Source organism: Nycticebus coucang, chromosome 21 (assembly GCF_027406575.1).
Source record: "Nycticebus coucang isolate mNycCou1 chromosome 21, mNycCou1.pri, whole genome shotgun sequence".
Classification (NCBI taxonomy): domain Eukaryota; kingdom Metazoa; phylum Chordata; class Mammalia; order Primates; family Lorisidae; genus Nycticebus; species Nycticebus coucang.
The window spans coordinates 6,797,256-6,823,293 of record NC_069800.1 but is presented as its reverse complement, the minus strand read 5'-3'; the positions used below and the strand labels follow the sequence as shown (position 1 = coordinate 6,823,293).

The following is a 26,038-nucleotide window of genomic DNA, read 5'->3' as shown; positions in this document are numbered from 1 at the left end:
TGGCTCAAAAGAGTAGGGCACCGGTCCCGTATACCAGATGTGGTGGGTTTAAACACAGCCCCGGCCACCAACTGCAAAAAAAAAGGATGTGGACTCCATCCAGACTCCCCGTCTTCATAGGCCCAGCTCTAACTCTTACTGAGGCATTCATCTTACTGAAACATGGGACTGTAAAGGCATCTATTGATACTTCAGTGGATTGTTATAAAGATTAAATGACCAGATAGAAAATGCTGGCAACTAAGACACGCTATATAAGACTCATCTATGATTATCAGCAGATATGTAAAATAATTAGTCTTTCAGAAACAAGAAGAGGATCACATTCATCAGATTATATAATATTCGTTTCTCAGATTATCTTGTGCTTATGGATTTATTTTATTTTCATTATTTACACACACCAATTGATGCATCATGAGTGTAAAAAATTCATTCATCAGAACAAGACATCGTTCCAGGATTAGTCACTTTCCAAACGCTGAAGATGAATCTGGAAAGAAGAGAAAGAAGGTATCCACAAATGAATTTGGCATGACTTCTAGCCTGAAGGAGGAGAAATAAGGAGAAATAAGAAGAATTCTATTGCAGTGCAGAAGTGGCAAACCAAAACATGTGCATGCTAATCATCACCCATGAGGGCTTCTGTTTGTCACCTGCCCAGCATCTACTCCTATCAGCTGGTATTGGATGTCTTATTTCATCAGGGAACCTCCCCTCTGCTCAGTCCCAACGCTTCACAGGGGCTAACCTCAATGAGATTCATCTGGGCTGGTGACTGGACCTGGCTGATCTGACAATTCAATTCCCTCCACGACAGCATCTGGTTCAAGAGCGTACATGTGCCCAAGACAGGGCAAAGTTTCAATTCGGAGACTTCTATGCTCGTGTTGAAAGTAAAATCCTCTTTCTTTCCATGATGACGTTACAACTCTAAGGCTTTAAATATGCAGTGGAGCCATCCCTGGAGGGAAACTGGCCAAAGAGAAGCCAATACAACAGAACATAAATCAAAGAGATTGGGGTGGAGGAGAGAATAGAGATTGGGTTCTTACATGGTTTACCTTGATCTAGCTATGCCTGATTGACCGGTGGACTTTGTTTCCCCTGAGCCACTGAAGTACTTTGTTTTACTTATTCCAAATGGGTTTTCTGCTGTTCTGAACTTGAAGAATGCAAATAAATAAAAAAAATGAAAAAGTTCTAAATCGCAAACTATTTTATTCAGCCTTGATTAACATTACTCGAAAGTGCTTAAAAACAAAACAAAGCAAAACCCCAAACCACAACACCATCTATCAGTATCGTATTTCAACACGACAGTACAAACAAAACCAGCAGAACAAGCTCTCAAGGGCAAAAGCTTTAACGACTTAAGCAACAAAAATGGAGTATAGAATTATAACTCACAACATAAGCTAAACATCTTTGAGTCCATAGATATTTACTACATAGATAAATTAATAAGTGGGGGAGAAGAGAGAAATCTTTCATTTTCAATAAATGGTATAGATATTGTACCCTAATACTCGGGACCACAACGCCCCATTCCATAAGTGTGGGCTTGACATACTGACTTCCTTCCAATGAGCACATGATGGAAGAGGGAACAAAGAATAGCTTGACATTGGAGAAATCACACAAACACTATGGCAGCCAGATGAGCAAGGTCCATGTCCAGAGTCATAGATCATGTTGACAGTATGAATCCTGATACAATGTGACGAAAGTGGCACTTTCTATCCGTGATCTTCCTCCCACAAATGGATACTTGATGATGTTATCAATATTGGTTTGTTAATTAAAACAAATGTACCATAAAAGTTGTTAATGTAAGGATTACATGACATCTGTGCAGGGGGTATTTGAAAACTCTACCTTATCTGCTGAACTGCTCTGTAAATATCAAACTGTTCTAAAAGGAAAAGTCTCTTAATACTGTAATTCCATGTACAATACCATCAAAAATACTAAATACTTAGGATGAAGTTTGAAAAAAGTTGTGTAAGACCTGGACACTGATAAGATATTACTTATTAACACTTGCAAAAAGTGAAAAATTTAATGTAATTTTTACAAACAATAAATAGACACACTGGGACAAAAACAAAACCAATGATTTCTGCTTCATTTAGGCAGTTTGCAAGTAAGTCATGTCCAAAGACATCAGAATTGCATTTCAAGCATCCAAATGAAATGGTGGGACGTAGAGAGAATATTGATCTATGTATGGTTAACTTGTGTTCATTCACAGTTCGTTGAATAAATTTTTTTTTTTTTTGCAGTTTTTGGCCGGGGCTGGGTTTGAACCCACCACCTTGGGCATATGGGGCCGGTGCCCTACCCCTTTGAGGTACAGGCACCACCCTCTTTTTATTAATTTTAATTAAAATCATAACTATACATTTATGTCATGATTTGATATACAATGTGGAATGCTTAAATTAAACTGATTAAGATCACCATTACCTCATCTACTTGTTTTTTTGTTTGTTTGTTTATTTATTTGTTGGGGGGGAGTTAAGACATTTAAAATACACTCTTAGTTAATTTGAAATATACCCTTGCATTGTGCACATTAGGTGAGATCCCACCAAATGCCCTCCCTCCTCTGGCCAATTGCCCTCCCTCCTTCCCCTCCCTTCTCCCTCCTCTCTCCTCCCCTTCACTAGACTATATTTGTCTTTTATCACACATATGAGTGTGTAAGTGTTTATACATTGGTTTAGTACTGAGTACACTGGACACATTTTTTTCCATTCTGGAGATACTTTACTAAGACGAATGTGTTACACTTCCATCCAGGTAAACAAAAAATGTAAACTCTCCATCTTTTTTATGGATGAATAGTATTCCACAGTATACATATACCACAATTTGTTCATCCACATGTGGGTTGATGAGCATTTGGGTTGCTTTCATCACTTGGCAATTAAGAATTGGGCTGGAATAAACATTGTGGTGCAAATATCTTTGTGGTAAAATGATTTCTGTTTCAGGGATCGTCAAACTTTTTAAAGAGGGGACCAGTTCACTGTCCCTTTCAACCACAATCTACACTTTAGAGACTATCCACTTACAAATACTAGTCACCACAAGATATCTGCATTTACAAAAACAAAACACATGCCTATATAAAAACAACCACTAGACCAGTGATTGTCAACCGGTTGACCATGGCACACAGGTGTGCCGTGAGAGGATCTTAGGTGTGCCATGATAGTTTTTAAATTTCATTATTTTCAAAAGAAGTTCAAAGCACAATTTTTTTTACTCTTTTTTTGATCAACATAATTTACGTGTGCCACAAAAGTTTAAATATAGATTCATGTGCACCACGAGATAAAGAAGGTTGAAAACCACTGCTCTAAACAAATATCCACTTCTGCCCTCACAGAACTGATTCCAGAGCCCACTATTCACACTGCCCCCTTTTCATCAAGAAATGTTTAAAACAGTCAATGACTGGGATTCGTGGACCACAACAGAGAGAAAAGGACAACAAACTCCAGTTAGAACAATACATCCCTCTATCTTCTTAATTAACTGAGACTGTAACAATGACTCAAAAGATAGACATTCTACCCTCCCATCAAGATAAAAATGTATAAAGTTATTTAATTCACCTAATAATAAATATATCAAATTTTATTTAACACTTGAGGTCCCTACACTATTACACATCTTGCACCTTTCATAAACCATATACAAAAACGTACAACACTCACCAGACACACCTAATAAATATACTCAAAAACTACATCTCCCCAACACCTGCCATAGTCATAGACACCCCTTCATTTCTACCAAATATGTCTTCTTAACCATTTTATAATGCCTGCTATGACTATTAGTCTTAATATTCAGATTAGCCACTTGGCCTGTACAAAAGCCTCAAATACTACTTCTCAAGCTAGAAACACTATTAACACAAAATGAAGACCAGTTTAAAAAACTTAAAAGATCAAAGTACACTAAACAACACCTTACTAAGTTATAACCATAAATGACAAAATTTCAAAGATATATATTATTTTGTCTAATGATGCCCAGTCAATTAAAAAATACAAACTATTAATAATATAATCCAAAACATCACTCAAAAGAAAATATTCTTTAACACTAAAATACAAACATGATGGTCCTAACACAATAACCACGTTGGGAAGGGGGGTCCTCCTGTTACTCCTATTACTATCTATATTACTATATACAAAACATGCCTGCCCTCCTGTCTCTTTGCTCATTGTATTAATTTCCAACTAAAATACCTTATGATCCCAAAATTAATACTTGAAATCATAGCCATTGTTCCCATGTCAAAAAATCCCCAAAATCCATACATACAAACCCAGAAACAAAACTGAAAAGCGATAATGGATGCTGTTATCCTAAACAACCACTACCTACTAGACACTACTAGACAAGCCCTGATGAAATCAGATAAGCCTACATGCCATTATCTAAAAATGATGTGTTCACTTCCAAACTCTACTATCATAGAGTTGGTAGACTCCATAATACCAAAGACAAAGGATACTCTATACATGCAATAAAATATTAACTATAAATTTAGTCTAAATAAAAATACTTTAAAAATATAACCACTTTAAAAACACAACAAAAAATTTTTTTTGCATTTTTTCTTTTTTCTTTTTTTTTTTTTTTTTTGGCCAGGGCCTGGTTTGAACCCACGACCTCTGGCATATGGGGCCGGTACCCTGCTCCTTTGAGCCACAGGCACTACCCAAAACAACAAAAACAATTTTTTTTTTTTTTAGAAATAATTATTGCAATTTATTGTATTTCCAGGGGTCGAACTTATTCTGGCAAAAGATAAGTTTAAAGTTACCCTGGGAATAACATGTAGTATAGTTAACAGTAGATAACAAGGTGACAATAACTAACCACAGGGGCATGGACATCTGAGAATAACCTGCTTCTGATGCTCTTAACTTTTGTCTCCACAGTTCTGCATTTTACTGGTTGGGCGTGAATTTCTTGGGGGATAATCCCAGATGTGGGTATGATGTAATCTGGATAACTTGACCGCTGTAGGGGTCATAAGCAGGATGTCCTAGAGGTCAGTCCAATTTTTCTTGAGTTGTTTGTCAGGTTTTCCCTTCCAAGTCCTGAGGATCACCTGGTCACCAACCGGGATGTATTGCAAGGTTTCACAAAGCCAGGGAGGGGGGCTCTTTTTCAGTAGTTTAGAGGATGGCATAACGTAACTCAGGACGTGGCAGGGCATGCTGTGACAGAGATGGAAGGTCATCTGCTGGGGGCCTTGAAAAAGTGTGAAAGCCATAGTGGGTCGAAGGTCCAAGGCCCACTGAGTAAGTTCTTTGTCTGGGTAGGTTACTGGAATGCAGGATCTGAAAAATGTCTGAAAAACTATTCCAGGGTAAAGAAGTAAACAGAGGCTTAATCTGGCTTCTTTAAGCCAACTCAGATGAAGTCAGGGTTGTGAAACTATTTAGCAGTCACCTGGGCTAGTGAATTGAGTGATTTTTGTTGAGTCTCAAGGCTTTTGGAGGTTTTCCCCATTGGTCTTAGAGTCAGAGATGAATCGAATCTTCAATCACACTTTTTTTGGCATGTAGTCTATAGATTGGGACCAGCACTTTTGTTTGCTTTTATAATGTTACTTCTGGGGCAGCTATCTCAAAATATGTCAGAGACATGTACTTTGGGGTAAATATATATATATATATATATATATATATTATTTTTTTTTTTTTGTCTTTAGACATTTTTTTTTTTTTTATTGTTGGAGATTCATTGAGGGTACAATAAGCCAGGCTACACTGATTGCAATTGTTAGGCAAAGTCCCTCTTGCAATCATGTCTTGCCCCCATAAAGTGTGACACACACCAAGGCCCCACCCCCCTCCCTCCTTCCCTCTTTCTGTTCCCCCCCCATAATCATAATTGTCATTAATTGTCCTCATATCAAAATTGAGTACATAGGATTCATGCTTCTCCATTCTTTTGATGCTTTACTAAGAATAATGTCTTCCACGTCCATCCAGGTTACTACGAAGGATGCAAAGTCTCCATTTTTTTTAATGGCTGAATAGTATTCCATTGTATACATATACCACAGCTTGTTAATCCATTCCTGGGTTGGTGGGCATTTAGGCTGTTTCCACATTTTGGCGATTGTAAATTGAGCTGCAATAAACAGTCTAGTACAAGTGTCCTTATGATAAAAGGATTTCTTTCCTTCTGGGTAGATGCCCAGTAATGGGATTGCAGGATCAAATGGGAGGTCTAGCTTGAGTGCTTTGAAGGTTTCTCCATACTTCCTTCCAGAAAGGTTGTACTAGTTTGCAGTCCCACCAGCAGTGTGAAAGTGTTCCCTTCTCTCCACATCCATGCCAGCATCTGCAGTTTTGAGATTTTGTGATGTGGGCCATTCTCACTGGGGTTAGATGATATCTCAGGGTTGTTTTGATTTGCATTTCTCTAATATATAGAGATGATGAACATTTTTTCATGTGTTTGTTAGCCATTCATCTGTAGTCTTTAGAAAAAGTTCTATTCATGTCTCTTGCCCATTGATATAAGGGATTGTTGGCTTTTTTCATGTGGATTAATTTGAGTTCTCTATAGATCCTAGTTATCAAGCTTTTGTCTGATTGAAAATATGCAAATATCCTTTCCCATTGTGTAGGTTGTCTCTTTGCTTTGGTTATTGTCTCCTTAGCTGTACAGAAGCTTTTCAGTTTAATGAAGTCCCATTTGTTTATTTTTGTTGTTGTTGCAATTGCCATGGCATTCTTCTTCATGAAGTCTTTCCCCAGGCCAATATCTTCCAGTGTTTTTCCTATGCTTTCTTGGAGGATTTTTATTGTTTCATGCCTTAAGTTTAAGTCCTTTATCCATCTTGAATCAATTTTTGTGAGTGGGGAAAGGTGTGGGTCCAATTTCAGTCTTTTACATGTAGACATCCAGTTCTCCCAACACCATTTATTGAATAGGGAGTCTTTCCCCCAAGGTATGTTCTTGTTTGGTTTATCGAAGATTAGGTGGTTGTAAGATGTTAGTTTCATTTCTTGGTTTTCAATTCGATTCGAAGTGTCTATGTCTCTGTTTTTGTGCCAGTACCATGCTGTCTTGAGCACTGTGGCTTTGTAGTACAGACTAAAATCTGGTATGCTGATGCCCCCAGCTTTATTTTTGTTACAAAGAACTGCCTTAGCTATACAGGGTTTTTTCCGGTTCCATACAAAACGCAGAATCCTTTTTTCCAAATCTTGAAAGTACGATGTTGGTATTTTGATAGGAATGGCATTGAATAGGTAGATTGCTTTGGGAAGTATAGGCATTTTAACAATGTTGATTCTTCCCATCCATGAGCATGGTAAGTTCTTCCATTTGTTAATATCCTCTGCTATTTCCTTTCTGAGGATTTCATAGTTTTCTTTATAGAGGTCCTTCACCTTATTCAACATATATTTCATGCTGACCCCTGTGCTACATGGCACAGCACAGTAGTCAAGGCTAATACAGAGAGAAGTTTGTTAAAAGTGGGATTTTTACTTACAAACATTAAGTGCATCCAAAAGAGGAAAACGTGGAATAAGTGGACAGAAAGGCTAGGCTTTTTATATCTTAAATTTGTGTAATGATGCTCCTGTTTCTGATTATAATTCACCCTGGTGTGCATGGTTAGACAGAGCTCTTGTGATATTGTCATCAGATCCCCCAGAGGTTACTCTGAGGCATCTTGCTTCTTCCCACCCCTAAAGCTTTGTTTTTCTTTTTCCTTGAGTGCTTGCTCTATCTCATCCTCAAAACCACTCTCGCTTTAGTAGCACCCGTCAGGGCAAGGCCCCTTCACAGACATTGTCGTGTCATGAGAAGAGTGTCAGCAGAACTAAACGCTGTGCTGAGGCTGTGGCTGACTTACATTCTGGCTCAAGCTTGATTCTTAGACCAGCACTGAGGCTGTGGTTTCTCAGATTCGCCGGGAAGCGCCCCTACCATCCACATTGAATTCCTCGCCCAGGCATCAGTGTGCTTTTTTTTCTGTGTTATCCTTATTATTCATGAACTTTGTTTGCTAATTCATACGCCTTTATATGTAGATGTTTAGATATCTACATAAAGTTAAATAGTAAACTAATAGGTTTCGGCGTGTTTTGGAGTTCCTGATGCAATTCCAATACAAAGCCAGGGCAAAAGCCAAGGGTCTGTGAGTTGCTGCAGTCTCTTCCTTGCCAGAAAGTCCTCTCTGTGCCAGCTCACAAAGAGCTTTCTTTTGCCCAATGCCCTCAGTGTCGCTGACTGCCAGTCTGCCGTCTAGTCTGCGGGGCCTTGTTCTGTGTAAACAGTCCGTGCTTGGTTTCTTTTTTTTTTTTTTTTTTTTACAAAAACTGTATTTTCCAAAAATGTTGCTGATCAGTTACAGCAAACAGAACCGCGACCCTCGAGGAAAACTGTCACTCTAGGCTCCTCTTTGACCACAGCAGCTATATGGAAGCAGCTGCAGCTTCGATAAGGGCCACCGTGCTTGGTTTCTTCTATGATGCTGCGTGGATAAGTGTTCTTGAGGTTGAGGGTCATCTTTTTTTTTTTTTTTCTTTTGCAGTTTTGGCCGGGGGCTGGGTTTGAACCCACCACCTCCGGCATATGGGGCCGGCGCCCTACTCCTTCGAGCCACAGGCGCCGCCCGATCTTTTCACTTTTTTACATTCCCCTCAACACTTTGCACTATGCTGCTCAGTAGACATGTCTTCAGAATTTTTACTTAGACAACAATGAAATATCTCCTTATTATACTGACTATATTCTTCAAGTGGAATACATATGTGTGTGTCAAGAATTTCTTTTCAAGTACTGAGCTAAATGATTAATTGTTACTGGGATGTGTTCTTTCATTAAGGAAATATAAAAAGATGTATAAACGTAAACATAGCTTTTTAGCTATTTAATTTGGGGATTACCCAGTTCAGTGTGCCTCCTATTTAGCAGATTCTTATTGATATTATTTTTGATCTCTAACCTGATACAAATTATTCAGATGCTTGGTTGATTAAAGGAGAAACTTTTTTTTTTTTTTCTAATGGAGTCACAGAGAGCTGAGCTGACTCAGACCTTGGTAAAACACCATTCTCACTAGTTGACCACAAGTACATATATAAACCAAAATCAAAATGATGTTCACAGTTGGCTCGGTGCCTTTGGCTCAGCAGTTAGGGTGCCTGCCACTTAATGGGAGCTGGCGGGTTTGAACCCAGTCCAGCCCTGCCAAACAACACTGACAACTACAACAACAACAAAAATACCCGGGTGTTGTGGTGGGCTCCTGTAGTCCCAGCTACTTGGGAGGCTGAGGCAAGAGAATCCCTTAAGCCCAAGAGTTTGAGGTTGCTGTGAGCTGTGATGTCACGGCACTCTACCCAGGGTGACAGCTTGAGACTCTGTCTCAAAAAAAAAAAAAAAAAATGACCTTCACACACAAATAGTATGGAATTTTTTTTTCACTGATAAATGGCAAAATTTAGCAGCACTGAGTGAAGTTAGCTTCTAATGCTCTCTGGAGTGAAACCATTATGTTTTCCTGGGTGACTGAGCCTAGTACTAACGTCCATCAGAGCAGCTGCCGGGAACTGCCATGCTTTGATTAAACAGGGTATTAACCACAGGCTGGCTGCTTGAACCACACTGATAAAGACAAAATTCACCCTGTCTACCAAAAACACTCTTCCCATGCAAAACTTAGTAATGAAAATAAACAAAAGCTTTAACTGTCAAGTATATGTATCATGAAGAATGGCAGAGTTTTGTTTTTTATTCATGCCATTTTGCTTTTCTTTAATTGCTTAATTAGCTTTGAAAACTATTGTGTGCATTCCTTTATAATATTGTTTAGTTTGAAGGTAATCGTGAAAGAAAGTGGAAAATTAATATCACTTCTTGACAGCCCCCATTTTATTTAACCTAAAGAACGTTACTTAAAAGATTTTGTAATTTGTCAAAGGCTGCCATCCTTTCATTTGAGAGTGAGTTAGCAAATTAACAGTAAGAGTAGATAGTGTTAATGGAAATGGTGAGACTGTATTAAGAGTGACTTATTCCCTGCGGAAAATAATTACTGCTGATGCCAAGTTTGAACAATATGGAATTTAGAAGTTACTTCATGGTACCATCGTAGTGATTTATCTCCAGGCTTGCATTAAGTGAGGATTGTGTTTTGTTTTTTTTTTTTGTACTTTATAATTTATAAAATACAATATGATCATTAACATACAAGATCTCTTCTAATCCTAACAATCCTAGGCAAAAAGTGAAGTTCAAATGTTAGGCCTAGTGGGCCTAGGATAAGGCAGAAAGGTGTCAGGCCTAGTCTATAATAGAAAAATATCAGGTAACTCCTGGCAAATTTCCAGACTGAAAGCTTTCAAAAAAAAAAAAAAAAAAAAGAAAGAAAGAAAAGAAGAAAGAAGTCTAGTCCCCTCCCAAGATAGATGGGAAAGTACTAATTGATTTCTTGCTTCTAGTTTACTCCCAATTTCTTACTTGGCTAATTCCCTGGGAAACAGACCGGGAGGTACCAACTGTTCCTGGACTGACCTTTAAACAATACCAGGTGGGGAAAGTACTGAAACTAAGATATATGGGGGGAAAGTACTGAAACTAAGATGGATGGGGGAAAATATTAAAACAAAGATGTATGGCTAACTAACCGCAAAATTCTGCTTCTGTACAATGCTTGCTTGTTACCTTACCCGGATGCACCTGGACAGCCTGGGAGCCAACCAGGATGCAGACCAAGCCTTAGAAACCCGACTCCTTAAGCACTCGGGGCTGCTCTCAGAAACCCCTTATTGGGACACTGAGGCAGTCGCCAGCCGGCTCTTGAATAAAGAGACTCCCTTACAAATTCGGCTTATCTGTGTGGTCTCTGGGGAACTCCTGGAATTAACACAAAGAGATTGAGACCTGTCCCAAATTAGACAGTAAGTGACAGAGGCAAGTCATCTGATCTAAATCCTTCACCCCTTCTACTGTGGTAAAATATCAGGAAAGGAAAGCGATCAGGACTGCGATGTATTCTGTTTCATCAAAAATATTTATCCTCTGCATTTCCCTAGAGGGAAAATGGACCCTACTGAAGGTGGGAAAGCAACCTCCGATTTGGAGGGAGGGGCAGGGCATGGCCCCTTGATACTATTAGTCCAGAATTCATACCTGGCAATTCTGTCTAACAATACCAGCCATCTGTTTGATACTGCTTGTGCTCTGAGATTCCAGACACCTGTTATCTACAAGGAGTGTGGCTTTCCATTCCCATCCGTAACCGTCCCAGAGATTTGGCCAACTCAAGACTCACATTAGAGGAAAATTAAGTACCTATCCCCCTTGTATTTCAGTAGATTGACAACATTAATAATGGTCTGCTTCCAGTGACTCTCATAGGTCTGCTCAGCTTCCCCTGAGGAAGTCAATCTGCCTTCCCTCTCTTCACCTCTCTCCCCCTGCAAATAAAGTTCAACTAGCAAGTACCTGAGAGGGTGGGAAAGATATTCCTTGTCACCTCTCCACTTCCTTCAACTCGCCCATATTTCTTATTCCTCTCACCTTGTACTCCTGCACCACTTCCTCCAAAGGCACCATGCTGTGATGTTTGTGGCTCCTGAATTCTCGGCACACCACACAGATGCCCTCTTTGTCCACCTCGCAAAAGTGGTTCAGGGCTTCCTGGTGTTTGGGACAGATGCCCTGATCAGTCCTCTCCACACCCCCCATAAGGAGTGGGGCACATCTGGCGAATCCGTGTTGGCCAGCTGCAGGTTGGGACCAACGCTGCCCTAATGTTAAGCTCTTTCGGCACTGGGGGCAAATGAACTGCCCTGGAGGGGGTGAGTGTGTGTCAGGGTACACCTCTTCATCCTCTTCCTCATTGTAAGCTACCAATTCCTTCTCATCTTCTGGGTAGACATCGGTTCTCAGGTCAAGTCTCAAGCCTCCTATGTAATAGTCCCGATCTTCCTGGTCCTCTTCTTCCTGGTCCCACACATAATCCACATTGTTCCAATTACTTACACCACTGTCACCAACCCAGAGCTCATCATCCTCTGGATCCTGGAACAGCTCCTCGTCTGCATTCCCCCATACAATACCTCTGGAATGGAGTTGTCCCATCCACCGATGGCCCCCACAGCTCCCTCATCCTCCTCCCATTCATCATCTTCGTCCAGGTCTTCCTCATTTTCCTTACCCCACAGTTGAGTCACACACCCTCGGCAGAAGTTGTGGACACGGATCCTTGAAGTAATCCAGGTAGATGGCGCACACCGCTTCCTCCTGAAGTGTTTGATTGCGTAGTGGCACAGCTAACCGTCTTAACTTGCTGCTGGCCGGTGTACATAGTCAGCTCAAAGGTGAGGAAAGGGAATGCGCCTGCAGGCTTGCCTCCAAATTACGCTGGTGACCCAAGGCTGTCCATGACCTTGCGCTTCCTCCTCAGGCCCTCAAAGAAGCCTTCCTCCGCTCTCTCTGGACACCATTGCCCCAGATCCAGTCTCACAGCTGTCTTCTGAGGTCGGCAGGAACAGAACTGGGCTGCGGCGCTAATTCCTGTGGAGGTTCAGCAAGCAGGCCCCGACCCTGTACGGCTTCTCGCTACCCTCAGGGCTTGCCCCAGCCGGCAGTGTCCCCCTCAGGGGCTGCCGCTCGGTCCCCGCGGGAGACGACCAAGAGTGACATAGAGGACTGTGGTTTACTTTAACCTGAATCTAGCTAATGTAAGTTAATAGCCTATTATATATACTGTAACTGTAAACTGTTAGAAAGCAAAAGGTAGCTTTCAATAACAAAAGATAACAAAAGTAAAATAACAAGAGTAAAGGTAACAAATTCAACATTTGCTAAGGCAAAGTGAGTTAATATCAAAAAGTATTTGTAGCTCATGTGGCATAATATTAAATTTTAAAATGTTCCCAGAACTTGGATATGTTCAAGATGGAGTCTCAATAAAATGTGTCTTAAATATTGAACAAGTAGGCTTGGCGCCTATAGCTCAGCGGCTGGGGTGCCGGCCACACACACTGGGGCTGGCAAGTTCGAACCGGGCCGGGCCTGCCAAACAACAATGGCAACTACCACCACCACCACAAAAAATAACCGGGTGTCATGACGGGTGCCTGTAGTCCCAGTTACTTGGGAGGCTGAGGCAAGAGAATCGCTTAAGCCCAAGAGTCTGAGGTTGCTGTGAGCTTGATACCTCCGCACCCTACCGAGGGCGACATAGTGAAACTCTGTCTCAAAAAAAAAAAAATTTTTTTTGAACAAGTACTATTGTTACTTTTTTCACAATTACTACAGCAATTTGGAATACAACTATAGGATTCTGAGTACTGCTTTGCTTATTCTTATCTGAACCATTGCAATTTGTGCTTTTTTTCCCAGTAAATACAATCTGGAAAGCAAACACTTCTGCCATGGCAAGTACCGTTGATGAAAAATTATCTTTATTTAATGAGATGTATGAAGTGAGGAAAAAATATTTTTTCTGAAGAAACAATTGCTCTGAGGACAACTTGAGGGCATAGTTGACAGCATTACAGGTAATGTGGGCAGTTTCAGATCAAATTCAGATATAAAAATGCATTTACGTATGTTGTACGAGTACTTGCCATTCTAAGCACATTTTCAGACTTACAGGTCTAACTAATTTAACATAAAGATGAATCAATGCAAATCTATAATTTTTTCCTTGCTTCAATTATTATTTTCTAAAAGTTATACTGATTTGATTGGCAGATATAAATCTAACAATTTAGTAGATGTTATAACTCAACAATAATAGCTTAAAGAATAACTGTTAGGTTTAAGCCCAAATTAATTTTTAAAATTCATGTGTGTATCCTATTTTGCTTATTAAATCAACAGATCTTTAAAGAAAATCTTCATATGAATTATGGTGATATGATTCATAGCATATGCTGTTACGCTCTCTCCGAATGTGAGAGAAAAAAATTTTTAAAGATGGGGAAACATTACAGTGTTTAAGTAGTGAATGTTATTTTTTTCAAAACAGCAGCAAGATCAAGACCAAATCATTTCTTCAGTTTACTTTCATGCTTGATACTGACAAAAGACCAGTGTGACATCATAATCTACCTTTTATAAATACCTTTTAAATTATAAAACGAGTTCATACTCATTTCAGAAAATGGAAGCAAAAAGATTAAAAATGTTATCTAAAATCCCAACCTTCAGAATGACTCGTAAAATATTTTTCACAATTGGGTACATGTTTTAAAAGTAGCAAATTAGTTTGCCACTTGACTTGGTTCCCATGAAGAACTGTGAGTGCCTTTCACAGTGTAGTTTTCATATCTGAAACTGTCCAGCTCTTAGAGTGCACTGCATGCAAGGAAATTAGCTAAAAACACACAACCTTGGAGGAGATGATCGTCCAGAAGCAGAGGCAGTAGTCCAGGAGTTAATGCCCAGAGGAAACTTCCTTAACAAGATGTAAAATTCCTTGAGGAAGGAATGAAATCCTGCCATTTGCAGCAACATAGATGAACTGGAGCACATGGTGCTAAGTGAAACCAGCCAGGCAGGGAAAGACAAATACCACACACTCTCACTCATGTGGAATCTGAAAAAGCTGATCTCATGGATGGTGAGAGCATAACAGTGGTTACCTGAGGCTAGAGAGGGAAAAAGGGAGAGAAGAGTGGAGAGAGGTTTGCCAAGGGATACAAAGTTACAGTCAATCAGGAAGAATAAATTCTGGTGGCTATAATAGCTAGTAACAGTGTAGTGTGTATTCCAAGATAGCTAGAAAAGGGGATCCTGCTAGAAAAGAGGACCCTGAAAATTAGTATGACCAAGAAATGGTAAACTTTTGTGGTGATGGACACGATAACCATCGTGATTTGATTATTATACAATATACACATGTATGAAAACACCACACTGTAACCTGTAAACATGTACAACTGTTATATGTCAAGTATAAACAAAACTTTTAAAAACACACACAAAAAGAATAAAACTCCTAAGGACAAGCTTTATTTATTCTATTTGTGTTGCTGCCTAGTCTCAGTCTTTTTTTTTGGCTACAAGTGACAGAAAACCAGACCCTACCTGGCTAGAGCATGAATGAAAGTTGTTGGCTTGTGTTAACAAAGCTCTTTCAGAATAGCGCCAGCTGCAGGCTGAGCTGGATCCAGGTGTCTCGTTCACACCACCTGGCCCGAGTGCTGCTCTCCAGTTCTCGGTTAGCTTCCTTCCCCTTCACTCCTTCTCAGGTAGCTGTTCCCTCACACAGACAGGAGCACTTGTGCTACCTCTGGGCTACACACTTTCAGTTCAAGTCTGGCTGCCTGCCATCCGGGGAGCTTCTTCACCATCACCCTGGGATTCCTTTTGAACCAATCTTGGGTGGGATTCTTTGTTTCCTTACCCCATATTTTTTGTTTGCTCCCTTGTTTGGCTGGAGCACCTACTCTCTCAGCTTTCTGGAATGAAATGGCTTGAGATTTCTTGTGACCAAAATGTTTCTTTGGTTTACCCTTCTACTTACTAGTTTCCTGTTGTGAGAAAGACTCCCATTTATTATTGTTATTATTAATTATTTCAGATTAATACAAGGGTACATATGATTTCGTTACATTGTGTTTGTTAGGTAAAATCCAAGTTGTAGTTGAGCACATTACCTGGGAGGTGTGCAGTCTACCCCTATATTGTACCTGTTAGGTGACAGCTTATCAAACCCCCCTTTTCCTCTCCTCTCTTTTTTTTTTTGCAGTTTTTGGCCAGGGCTGGGTTTGAACCTGCCACCTCCGGCATATGGGGCTGGTGCTCTACTTCTTTGAGCCACAGGTACCACCCTCCTCTCCTTTCTTTTTGAATTTAATTGTGATTTTCTCTGACATGGGCCTATAGTTGCTGATCTACTAGTTTCCTATTAGTAGTAAATTTAATTTTAGTATTGGATGCTTGCTTTTCCATAGGAGGATATTCTCCAAATCCTTCCAGGTAAATACAAAACATGGAAAGTGTCTACCTTTCTTGGTGGCTGAACAGTATTCCACAGTACACGTATACCACCGTTTGTTAATCCATCCATGGTTGATGGGCACTTGGGTTATTTCCACATCTTGGCGATTGTGAATTGAGCTGCTCTAGACATTCAAGTACAAGAAGCTCCCGTTGTTACTAGTATCTGGTCTTCTTGTCTTCCTGGGGACACCCCAGAAGGGGACCCCCTTGCAGGACCTTTGCAGTTAGATGGTCTTGTGATGAGTTAAGCTAATGAAATAGAAGCTTAACTTCCTTCCTTCCTTTCCACCCTCCCTCCCTCCCTTCCTTCCTTCCTTTCTTTCTATTTAATTGAAACATATCTCCATGGAACAGATACACAATTAATGTGAAGAAAAATTCAAAACACTCCTGAGGGGAAACAAAGAAAATGCAAACAAATGGAAATCTGTATCCTTGGAAAGCAAGATTTGTGATCAAAACACTATCAGTAGTGGACAGTCTGTTAATTATGAATAAATGTCCCAAAAGGATTTTCTTTTTTGAGGGAAAACTAAACAATTAGATTCTAAAGTTATTAAGGAAAGAAAAACTCTGACGAAAAAGAAGTTATATTCTCAAATATATAAAGCAGATGGAATCAGGTTGGTGGCAGTTCCAGAATAAATCTACTAGTATTGCTCCAAAGTCAAAGAAGAAATTGTGCTAATGGTGGTGTCCAGAGCAGATATTGGGGCTAGAGATACCTGTGCTTTGTTTTAAAAGCTGCTTTGGGAGACACAGCCAGGAGCAGGGGCTCACGCCTGTAATCCCAGCAATGTGGGAGGCTGAGGAGGGAGAATTGCTTAAGCTCAGGAGTTTCATACTCATCTAAGCAAGAGTGAGACCCCAACTCACGAAAAAAATTGAAAAACCCAGCTGGGGGCCGTGACAAGCACCTCTAATCCCAGTGGCTTCCGGAGGCTGAGGCAGCAGGATGCCCACAGCCCGAGTCTGAGGTTGCAGTGAGCTATGACGCCACTGCACTCTGCTCAGGGGCATTGGGTGGGACTCTGTCTCAACAACAACAACAACAACAACAAGCAAAGAAATAAAAAATAGCAAGGAATTAAAATTAAAAAAAAAAACAAGGAGGATACACACTAAGAAGCCAAGCAACTTGCAGAATCTAAGTGTTGGCCTGTCCAGTCACACAGCCTGCTTCAAATCAGCACGTGGCTATGTCTGAAAAGCAATCTGGAAGAATAAGACAAGTTCTAAAATAAAAAAAAATCCTGTGGTTGTGTCTCATGGATACGGGCCTCACTGAAGACCTAATCAGAGGCTGAAAGACAAAACAGGAGAGTTTCCCAGAATGTGGTGCAATATAAGATATCGGGGACAAGATGGAACCATCAGCCATTGTAATAAGTACGAGTGGTGTGCAGGGCAGCACTTGGGTTCCTATCACTCCCAATTCTGTGTTAGCTTTCTGACCTTGGATGGATTAGATAACAAGTTGAATCCTCGATTTCTTTATCTGTGAACTGGGGACAATGCCTAGAGGTGAGGAGCTATCTCACAGGGCAGGTTTGAGCATTATATGAAATACCAGAGTTGGAAGTGCTGAGGCCCTTGAGCAGAAGTCAATACTGCTTAGCTATTTTCCCATCATTATCAATATTACTAATAGGCCCCCAGACATGTTAAGAATAAATATATGACCACATTCCATTCACAAAAGTATGCTTAAAATGAATAATGACCAAGATAGTCACGTGGTTTACAAAAAGGAGATGAAAAATTGTGAAGTTAGAAAAACAGAATTCAAACTTGAAAGTATTAAAAAGGACATTTTATATTTATAAATAAAAATATGAAGACAAGAACAATGAACCATTATGACCAAACTCCACGCTGTCAAAATATATAAAGAAAAACGAGGCCGGAGCAGTGCCTCAGGCTTGTAATTCCAGCATTTTGGAAGGTTGAGATGGGAGAATCACTTGAAGCTAGGAATTTGAGATTGTCCTGGGCAACCTAGCAAGACCCTGTCTCTAAACAGAAAAAATTAGCCCTGTGAGGTAGCAGGCACCTGTTGTCACAGTCAGTGGGAAGGCTGAGGTGGGAGGATACCGAATTGAGGGTGCAGTGGGATATGATTATGCCACTGTACTGCAGCCTGGGTGACAGAGGGAGACATCAACTTAAAAAAGAAGAAGAAGAAAAAGAAAAGTGAATTGACAAGCTAATAGTCAAACTGAAAGAACTTAACAATTTCTCAGAATACTTAAAATAGATAGAATATAGACAAAAATAAATGACATGGAGGTTTTAAATATGAAGATAACAAGGTTGATTCAAAAGCAATTTGAAGGGTGGTGCCTGTGGCTCAAGGAGTAGGGCACTGGCCCCAAATACTGAAGGTGGTGGGTTCAAACCCGGCCCTGGCCAAAAACAAAAAACAAATAAACAGAAAAACCCTGCAAAACCAATTTGAATTGTAATCAGTTTTTAACCCAGTAAAGAATACATAGTCTTTGAAAATACACAAAGAATATCTACAAAAATTGACATAGTATTAAATCAGAAAGTCTCAATAAATTTCAAAAAGTGGAAAACATCCACACTAATTTTCTAGCTACAGTGCAGTAAAACTAAAAATCAGAAATAACAGAAAAATTTAAAAAATAAAAAAATTATATGTATTTGACAATAACAAAACAGAGGGCCATTCTGTTACTCTTGGGTAAAACAGGAGGTTGCAGCTGGCACTGCCAACAGTTCATGCTGGAATAACCCAGGAGTTAATAATCCGTGGAGTAAGATCAGCAGGGTACAGACAAAACACAAGAAGACGAAGTAAAACAAATGAACTCCAAAAGTCAGAAAACAGTTCAAAACATGGAAAACAGAATTTTTTTTTTTTTTTTTTTTTTTGTAGAGACAGAGTCTCACTGTACCGCCCTCAGATAGAGTGCCGTGGCGTCACACGGCTCACAGCAACCTCTAACTCTTGGGCTTAGGCGATTCTCTTGCCTCAGCCTCCCGAGCAGCTGGGACTACAACGCCCGCCACAACGCCCGGCTATTTTTTTGTTGCAGTTTGGCAGGGGCTGGGTTTGAACCCGCCACCCTCGGCATATGGGGCCGGCGCCCTACTCATTGAGCCACAGGCGCCACCGGAAAACAGAAATTTTAAAAGATAAAAGCAGAAGCTAAAGAGACAAATAATAAAATCTAATAAGCCCCAAATCAAGTTCTTTGAAAATACAAGTACATAATAAAGCTAAGAAATTATTGGCAATCCTGATGCAGAAAAAAAACCCAAGAATTAGAAAAGATATATTAACTACAAATGGAAAAGACTTCCAATACTGTAATCAATTCTATAGAACTATATTTGAAAATCTGGAAGAAATAAATGTTTTTAGGAAAATATAAACTACTAAAACTAACTAAAGAGCCAGAAGGCTTACATTTTTTTTATTTCTACTTTATTTCTTTGGGGACACCACATTTCTACTCAATGAAGAGAAACATTTTTACAGTAGCCTTTTACTTTTTTACTCCTCTTATGCCATGAATGCACAGGGAGCAGGTTCCAGCAGCCCAGGCTGCCTTCCCCAGAGCGAGCCTCTGGAGCAGGTTGGTGCTTCAGTCAAACCCAGGTACCTTCCTCTTTGCCTTCCTTCTTTTTCTGATCATCTTTCTTCACATGTTTCAGGAGGCTATCTTGGCTTTTAGAGTGCTTAATATGCTCAATAGGAACATTAATCCTCTTGGCAAGAATCATGCCCTGAACTTGTTTATGTACAATGCCAACAGTGTGCTGGGTAACGTAGACTCCTCCAGTTTTGCCCTGGTGACATCTGTGTGGCACCATTACCTTGATGTCTACACTATCATCTTTCTTACAGACACGCATATATGTGGCCAGAGGAACATTTCCATGTTTTCTAAAAGGCCTAGAGAATGTGGATCAGGTGTCTCTCCTTTCTCCCTTTGTGTTTGTCATTTTGGCGAATTACTAAAAGCTCTGGCTGAAAGGAGATTTAAATTCTTAATTTTTTTTTTTTTTTGCAGTTTTTGGCCAGGCCTGGGTTTGAACCTGCCACCTCCAATATATGGGGCTGGCGCCCAATCCTTTGACCTACAGGTGCCGCCTGAGATTTAAATTTTTGATGGTTCTCTTAAAGAAATTGGAAAGTTAATTTGAGAGCTATCCCTGAAACAGGCCTCAGATTCAGACAGTATTATGGGGGATTCCAGCGAACCTTTGAGGAACATATGATTCCTGTTATTCCCACTGTCAGAGTGCAAGAACAGATGGAAAGTTTTCCCTCTCATTCCAAGTGTAACAAAACCTTGATATCAAAACATGTTTGCATGATAAGTATATGAAATAATGCATATGATAAATTAGCTTGATTCAGCCATTCAAATATCAAAACATCATGTTATACACCATAATATGTACAATTTTTATTTGCTGAAACCAAATGAACCTCATTTGCACACAGGAGGTTTATATGGGAATGCATTGAAAAGGTCTGGAAGGAATCCAGCTGTTAGCCAGCTACCTCCTGGAAAGGGCTAAAACAGGGGCTGCGGATATGAGACTTGCGCTGCCTTTCCCAAACACTTCTCATGGTTTTATCTTTTTTCAATAAGTTTATACTAATGGATTAACTATGCAGTGATGGTTTAAAGCATTCATTATTTTACATATATTTATCACTTTAAAGAAGCAGCAGGAGGTAGTATCCATATCAGGAGCTGGCAAATTTTTTCCTGTACAGACCCAGATAGTAAACATTAAATAATTTAGGTTTGGGGGCCATACAATCTCTGTCACAACTACTCAACCTTGGTGGCTAGTATGGAAGCAAGTGTGGACCATATGTAAACAAATGGACAAAGCCGTGTTACAATAAAATTTTATTTTAGGGAGGCGCCTGTGGCTCAGTGAGTAGGGCACCAGCCCCATATACCAAGGTTGGCGGGTTCAAACCCGGCCTGGGCCAAACTGCAACAAAAAAATAGCTGGGCGTTGTGGCAGGCGCCTGTGGTCCCAGCCACTTGGAAGGCTGAGGCAAGAGAGTTGCCTAAGCCCAGGAGTAGGAGGTTGCTGTGAGCCGTGATGCTACAGCACTCTACCCAGGGTGATAAAGTGAGATTCTGTCTCTACAAAAAAAAAAATATATATATTAAAAAAAAATAACAGGTTTCAGGTTGGATTTGGTCCACTGATCTCTGTCAGTGGGGAAATTGGTATATCTATGCATTTTATGAAATCACAGTCTAATATTTCATTCATCTGCTCAGCAAATATTTATTGAGTACCTCTAGATTCTAAGCATTGTTCTAGGAACCAGGGGTGTACCAGTGAGTGAAAAAAAGTCAGTGTTCTCACAGAGGTTGCATTTTATTTGGAGAAAACAGACAACAAGCACATAAAAAACACATGTCTCCGAGTGATAAATGCTATAAAGAAAACAAAGCAGGATGAGAGATAAAGGGGCTGGAGTTGGGGTTGGCACAGTTTTAGAAAAGGCAGTAAGAAAAGCCTCTCTCCAAGGTATGTCACCAGCAGACAGACAGAGGTGTGCTGTGCAGGGTCCTGAGTAAGCTGTTTCAGAGAGTGTGAAGTCCTGAGCCAGCGGTGTGAGCCAGGGGAAGGTTGGTGTGCCTGCAGAGTGGCGGGTGGGGGGTGGAGCCTGCAGAGTGGTGGGTGGGGGTGGAGCCTGCAGAGTGGCAGGTGGGGGTGGAGGCTGCAGAGTGGTGGGAGGGGGTGGAGCCTGCAGACTGGTGAGTGAGGGTGGAGCCTGCAGACTGGTGAGTGGGGGTGGAGCCTGCAGAGTGGTGGGTGGAGGTGGAGCCTGCAGAGTGGTGGGAGGAGGTGGAGCCTGCAGAGTGCAGGTGGGGGTGGAGCCTGCAGAGTGGTGGGTGGGGGTGGAGCCTGCAGAATGGTGGGTGGGGGTGGAGCCTGCAGAATAATGGGTGGGAGTGGAGCCTGCAGAGTGGGGGTGGGGGTGGGGGTGGAGCCTGAAGAGGGAGGGTGGGGGTGGAGCCAGCAGTGTGAGCCAGGAGAAGGCTGGTGTGGTGGGTAGAGCGGTGGGTGGGGGTGGAGGCAGGGAGGGGGAGGTGGGAGTCCAGGTCCAGGGATGACTGGAGGTGGCAGCGTGCTCAGGAATGGGCATATTTGCATACAGTTTGGTGGATCTGGCTGGACTTGCCTGTAGGTTGGATGTGGGGTGAAGAAAAAAGAATGAATGGAAAAATGACGCGTTTTAGACAGAATGGCCTGAGCAAATAGTGGGTATGGCAGGGGGCTGGTCGTGAGATGATTTTACGTGCATTGTCTGGGTGGCCTATTAGACGCAAGTGGTTTCTGCAAATGGGCAGTGAGTTGGAAGGTCTGTGGTTCAGGGAGGGGATTGGCTGGAGATGCAAATTTGGTATTCACAGGGTAGAGGTCGGTGTAATCATGAGGGAAGTACAGAGAGGAAGTGCAGCATCTGAAACCCTAGAAAAGCACAGGGATCCAGGGTTCAGCCAAGAAGGGAAGGTTCAGTAGAGTGCCCTGGCGTCACAGCTCACAGCCAAGAAGGGAAGGTGTGCAGGTGGGTGAGGAGGGACGCTGGGAAGTGTGGGTCCAGGGACCTAAGGGAAATGCAAATGAAAGGCCAGAAGAGGAAAACAGAGAAAGTTCCTGCTGACAGCCTTCACAAGGAAGAAGTCAGCAGGGAATACCTGGTGAGGAAGTCAAGGTCACACAGGCCGCAGTTTTGGGTTGTGAACTGGGTTCTTGGGGCAGGGTTGGAGGCTGGCGTGCCTTTCAGGTCTGCTCACTGCAGGGTAACCAAAGAGCTCCATCCAGAGCTGTGCTGGGTCTACAGAATTACAAGGTGGACTTAACTTTCCTTCCCCTCATGTGTCCATGTGTGGGAAGAGTATGAGGAATGAAACAAAACCACCAATATTTTCTGATAAGCATGAAAACAGGGGCCTAAGGAAGGGTGTATGGAAACAGAGAGGAAGGTCCCATCCCGTTTGCCAGGTCTGTTTGATGGAGGATGAGGGCAGTGTTCAAACAAGATCCCCATGGATTTAATCAGTCAAAAAATCTAGACCCCACGTAGGATATTGCCACGATGACCAGGCCTGGTGACCCACATCAGGTTGGTGGCAGTTTGGCTGTTTTCTGCCCGAGGCCAAGGCTCTGGTGGACAGGGGTGTGCAGGCGGCCAGTGCTCCATCCTAAAGCTCATGCACCAGGCCCACCACATCTCCAGTTCGCGTCTGGGCACACACATCTTGTGGATGAGATATCTACACCAGATGAGTGGAGGACACGGGATCTGGAAAGGGTACAGAACACAGGCCCTAGAGTGAGTCCTTTCATCTCTGAGCCTCAGTTTCTGAACTGCAACTTCGGGACAAGTGTGCTTCGCTGCGCCAGCGAGATAAGGATGATTCGTGGAAATGGCTCGCGAACTCTGGGGGCTGTGGATGTAATTAGAAAGTTCTCAGTACGTCACAGCAGCATCCAGACCCACCATGAATTTTTATATAAACAGATGCCAGAGGAACTCATTCAGGAGCTAAAAAATCTAGATATATGACCTGCATTACTTTCCATTCGTCCCACATGGTTCCCTTTTCCACGCATTAAATATTTGTAAGCAGAAGCACAGGATGGCTTGACTTTTCCCTTATGCACAGTCTTGTCTAGATGCAGCCTTTCGCCTGTGCTCCTGGCGGCCACCTGGCATCTTCAGGGCCACAGCCGCCACCTTCTCATTGGTGGATCCTGCCTGAGTCCTGGACACTGTTGCCTTGGTGAATTCATAACAACAGGAGTGGGAGGAGCTGAAGCCTCTCAGATTTATTCACTGGCCTTCACAATTGAGTTCATTCCCCTCGATGAAGCTTTAAATCAGTTATGCTTTTCCTGCTCCTTCATTTTTTTTTCTTCATTGTGTGCTTCTGTGAGCAAGAGGTTTGTCTTCTGCTTTGACAGCTAAGAGCAAAGAAAGGAGAAAAAGCAAATGTCTGCTGTGTCCCAGTTAACTTCAATCTCTCTAGGCCTTCATGGAATGAAGAGAAAAAAACCACAAAGCCACCGCCACAGGTTTTCTGAAACTGAGTCCCGCCTGCGAGTGGGACTGCCTCCCTTGGAGGGACTTGGCTTTCTTCCGGCCGACATTTGCAACACGTCATGAGGGAGAGGTCATGTTCCCTGTTGCCTGGTCTTTCAATGGTGAGCTCAAGGATGTGCAGAGGGCACGTGGTCCCACACAGAAGTCCCGGAAGGGGCTTTCACAACGACAGCAGGTGTCTGTGCAATTTGGACATTTCTTCTGATAGCCAGTGGAATCAAAGTTGATTTTAATGTCAGTGTGACAAAGCCCATTAAGGAAAGAAACCTTCCCAACCTCCTTTTGAAGCCACATCAGGGATGCGGGCACCATGGACTCACAGCCCAAATATAAAACCTTTTGGCATTTTGTGTATTATCACGCTTCTCTTGAGGCATATTTAAGAACTGATCATCTAGCTATTTAATAATGCCACACTGTCATTTCTAGTGTGATACAATAACTCAATGAGGTTCATTTTTCACAGGACTGTATTTCCACATGAGTATGCGATGACTACATTGATTACAATTTCAGACCAAAGTTTCACTGATGCAGAAAAAAATCTATATGTTGTTGCAGGTTGTTTTTTAGGAACAAATGGGTTTACATTATGTACCCTGTGGGTGAATCTACAAACTTAAATACTATAGCAAAATTTTAACTATGTTCTTCAAGTAAAGGCAAGGAAGTATGCACATTGTTAGCAGTAAACCGTGAACTCAAAGGAAGTGGTGATGTAAAAACCAATGCAGACAGAATGTTCAGGTATGGTCCTGGCAGGCCATGTGTTCTCTGCATGCCCTCCAGCAGAGTTCTAAACACGGGACACCCTGTTTAGAATCTGGGGCTAGAAAAAGACAGTGAAGTCAGAGAGAAAATATGCATGAGAATAAAGGGAAGAAGAGACTGGGAGATTCATGGTCGCTTAATGCTGGTAAGAACACAAGTAGCTATGGAGACCCAAGAGCCAACCTAGGAATTTAGGCAGGGTCGGCAGTAATAGTTCCTTGGAAAATGGATGTGTAGCAACAGTATTAGCTTCGTTTTAAACTTTCAAGGGAAATAGCTCTGGGACTTAAGACTGAAGATGGGGGCATGGGAGGGAGGACACAGGTCTCTGCTCCTAGACTGTCCAGTACATGTTTTGCCCCAGGGGCACCCACATCAATGCAGACCCTAAGAGAATAGTTGGTGGCAGATGTAAGTCTTGGGGGTGGGGGGAAATTACCCTCTCCAGGAATCAGAAGACCGAAAGCCTTAGAAACGTGAACAAAGAAAGCTACAACAGGGAGGCTGCTTCGGACCCCAGCCCTGGGTCCTGCTTTCTTAGGGTCCAGCATAGAGCAATGATTTGAGGACTGTTCTTTCCATCTGCACTAGTCTGGATTCTCCTGGGAAAGAGAACACACACACACACACACACACACACACACACACACATATACACATACACATATACACACATACATACACACACACATATACATATACACATACACGCATAAGCGTAATAATCTCATCCAAAAAAACTTGACAGAAACATGAAGAATGGTATATATATATATTTTTTTTTTATGAAATCATAGCTGTGTACATTGATATAATCATGGAGCATCAGTCACTAGCTTCACAGACCGTTTACCAAGTTTCACATATACCCTTGTAAGATGCACCGCTGGTGTAATCCCACCTATCCCCTTCCCTCTACCCACCTCCCCCCAAGAATATTTGACCAAAGATCTGGGCCCAGCTTAGTTGAAACATAAAATTAACCACCACACCATCCTTGGGGTAGGAGTACTGAAAAAAAAGGGAGAAGAAAGAAGGATCTAGGTTAGGACTCAGAAATAGGTAAGATGTATTAAGGAATAATAAGGCTGGGCACTGTAGATCACTTTTTTTTTT

At 41.6% G+C, this 26,038-nt stretch overlaps 1 non-coding gene and 3 pseudogenes across 1 annotated transcript; 1 reads left to right on the top strand and 3 right to left on the bottom strand.

Annotated features, from left to right (window-relative positions):
* The window catches only part of LOC128573691 (60S ribosomal protein L7-like), a 350,760-nt pseudogene that overhangs the window by 287,280 nt on the left and 37,442 nt on the right, over positions 1-26,038 (top strand).
* Positions 387-26,038, bottom strand: part of LOC128573692 (sphingosine-1-phosphate phosphatase 1-like) — a 73,223-nt pseudogene continuing 47,571 nt past the window's right edge.
* Positions 8,380-8,514, bottom strand: LOC128574351 (small nucleolar RNA SNORA16B/SNORA16A family). The gene has a single exon (XR_008376725.1). It is a non-coding gene; the product is annotated as a small nucleolar RNA SNORA16B/SNORA16A family (small nucleolar RNA).
* LOC128574135 (E3 ubiquitin-protein ligase TRIM52-like) lies at positions 11,542-12,717 on the bottom strand (annotated as a pseudogene).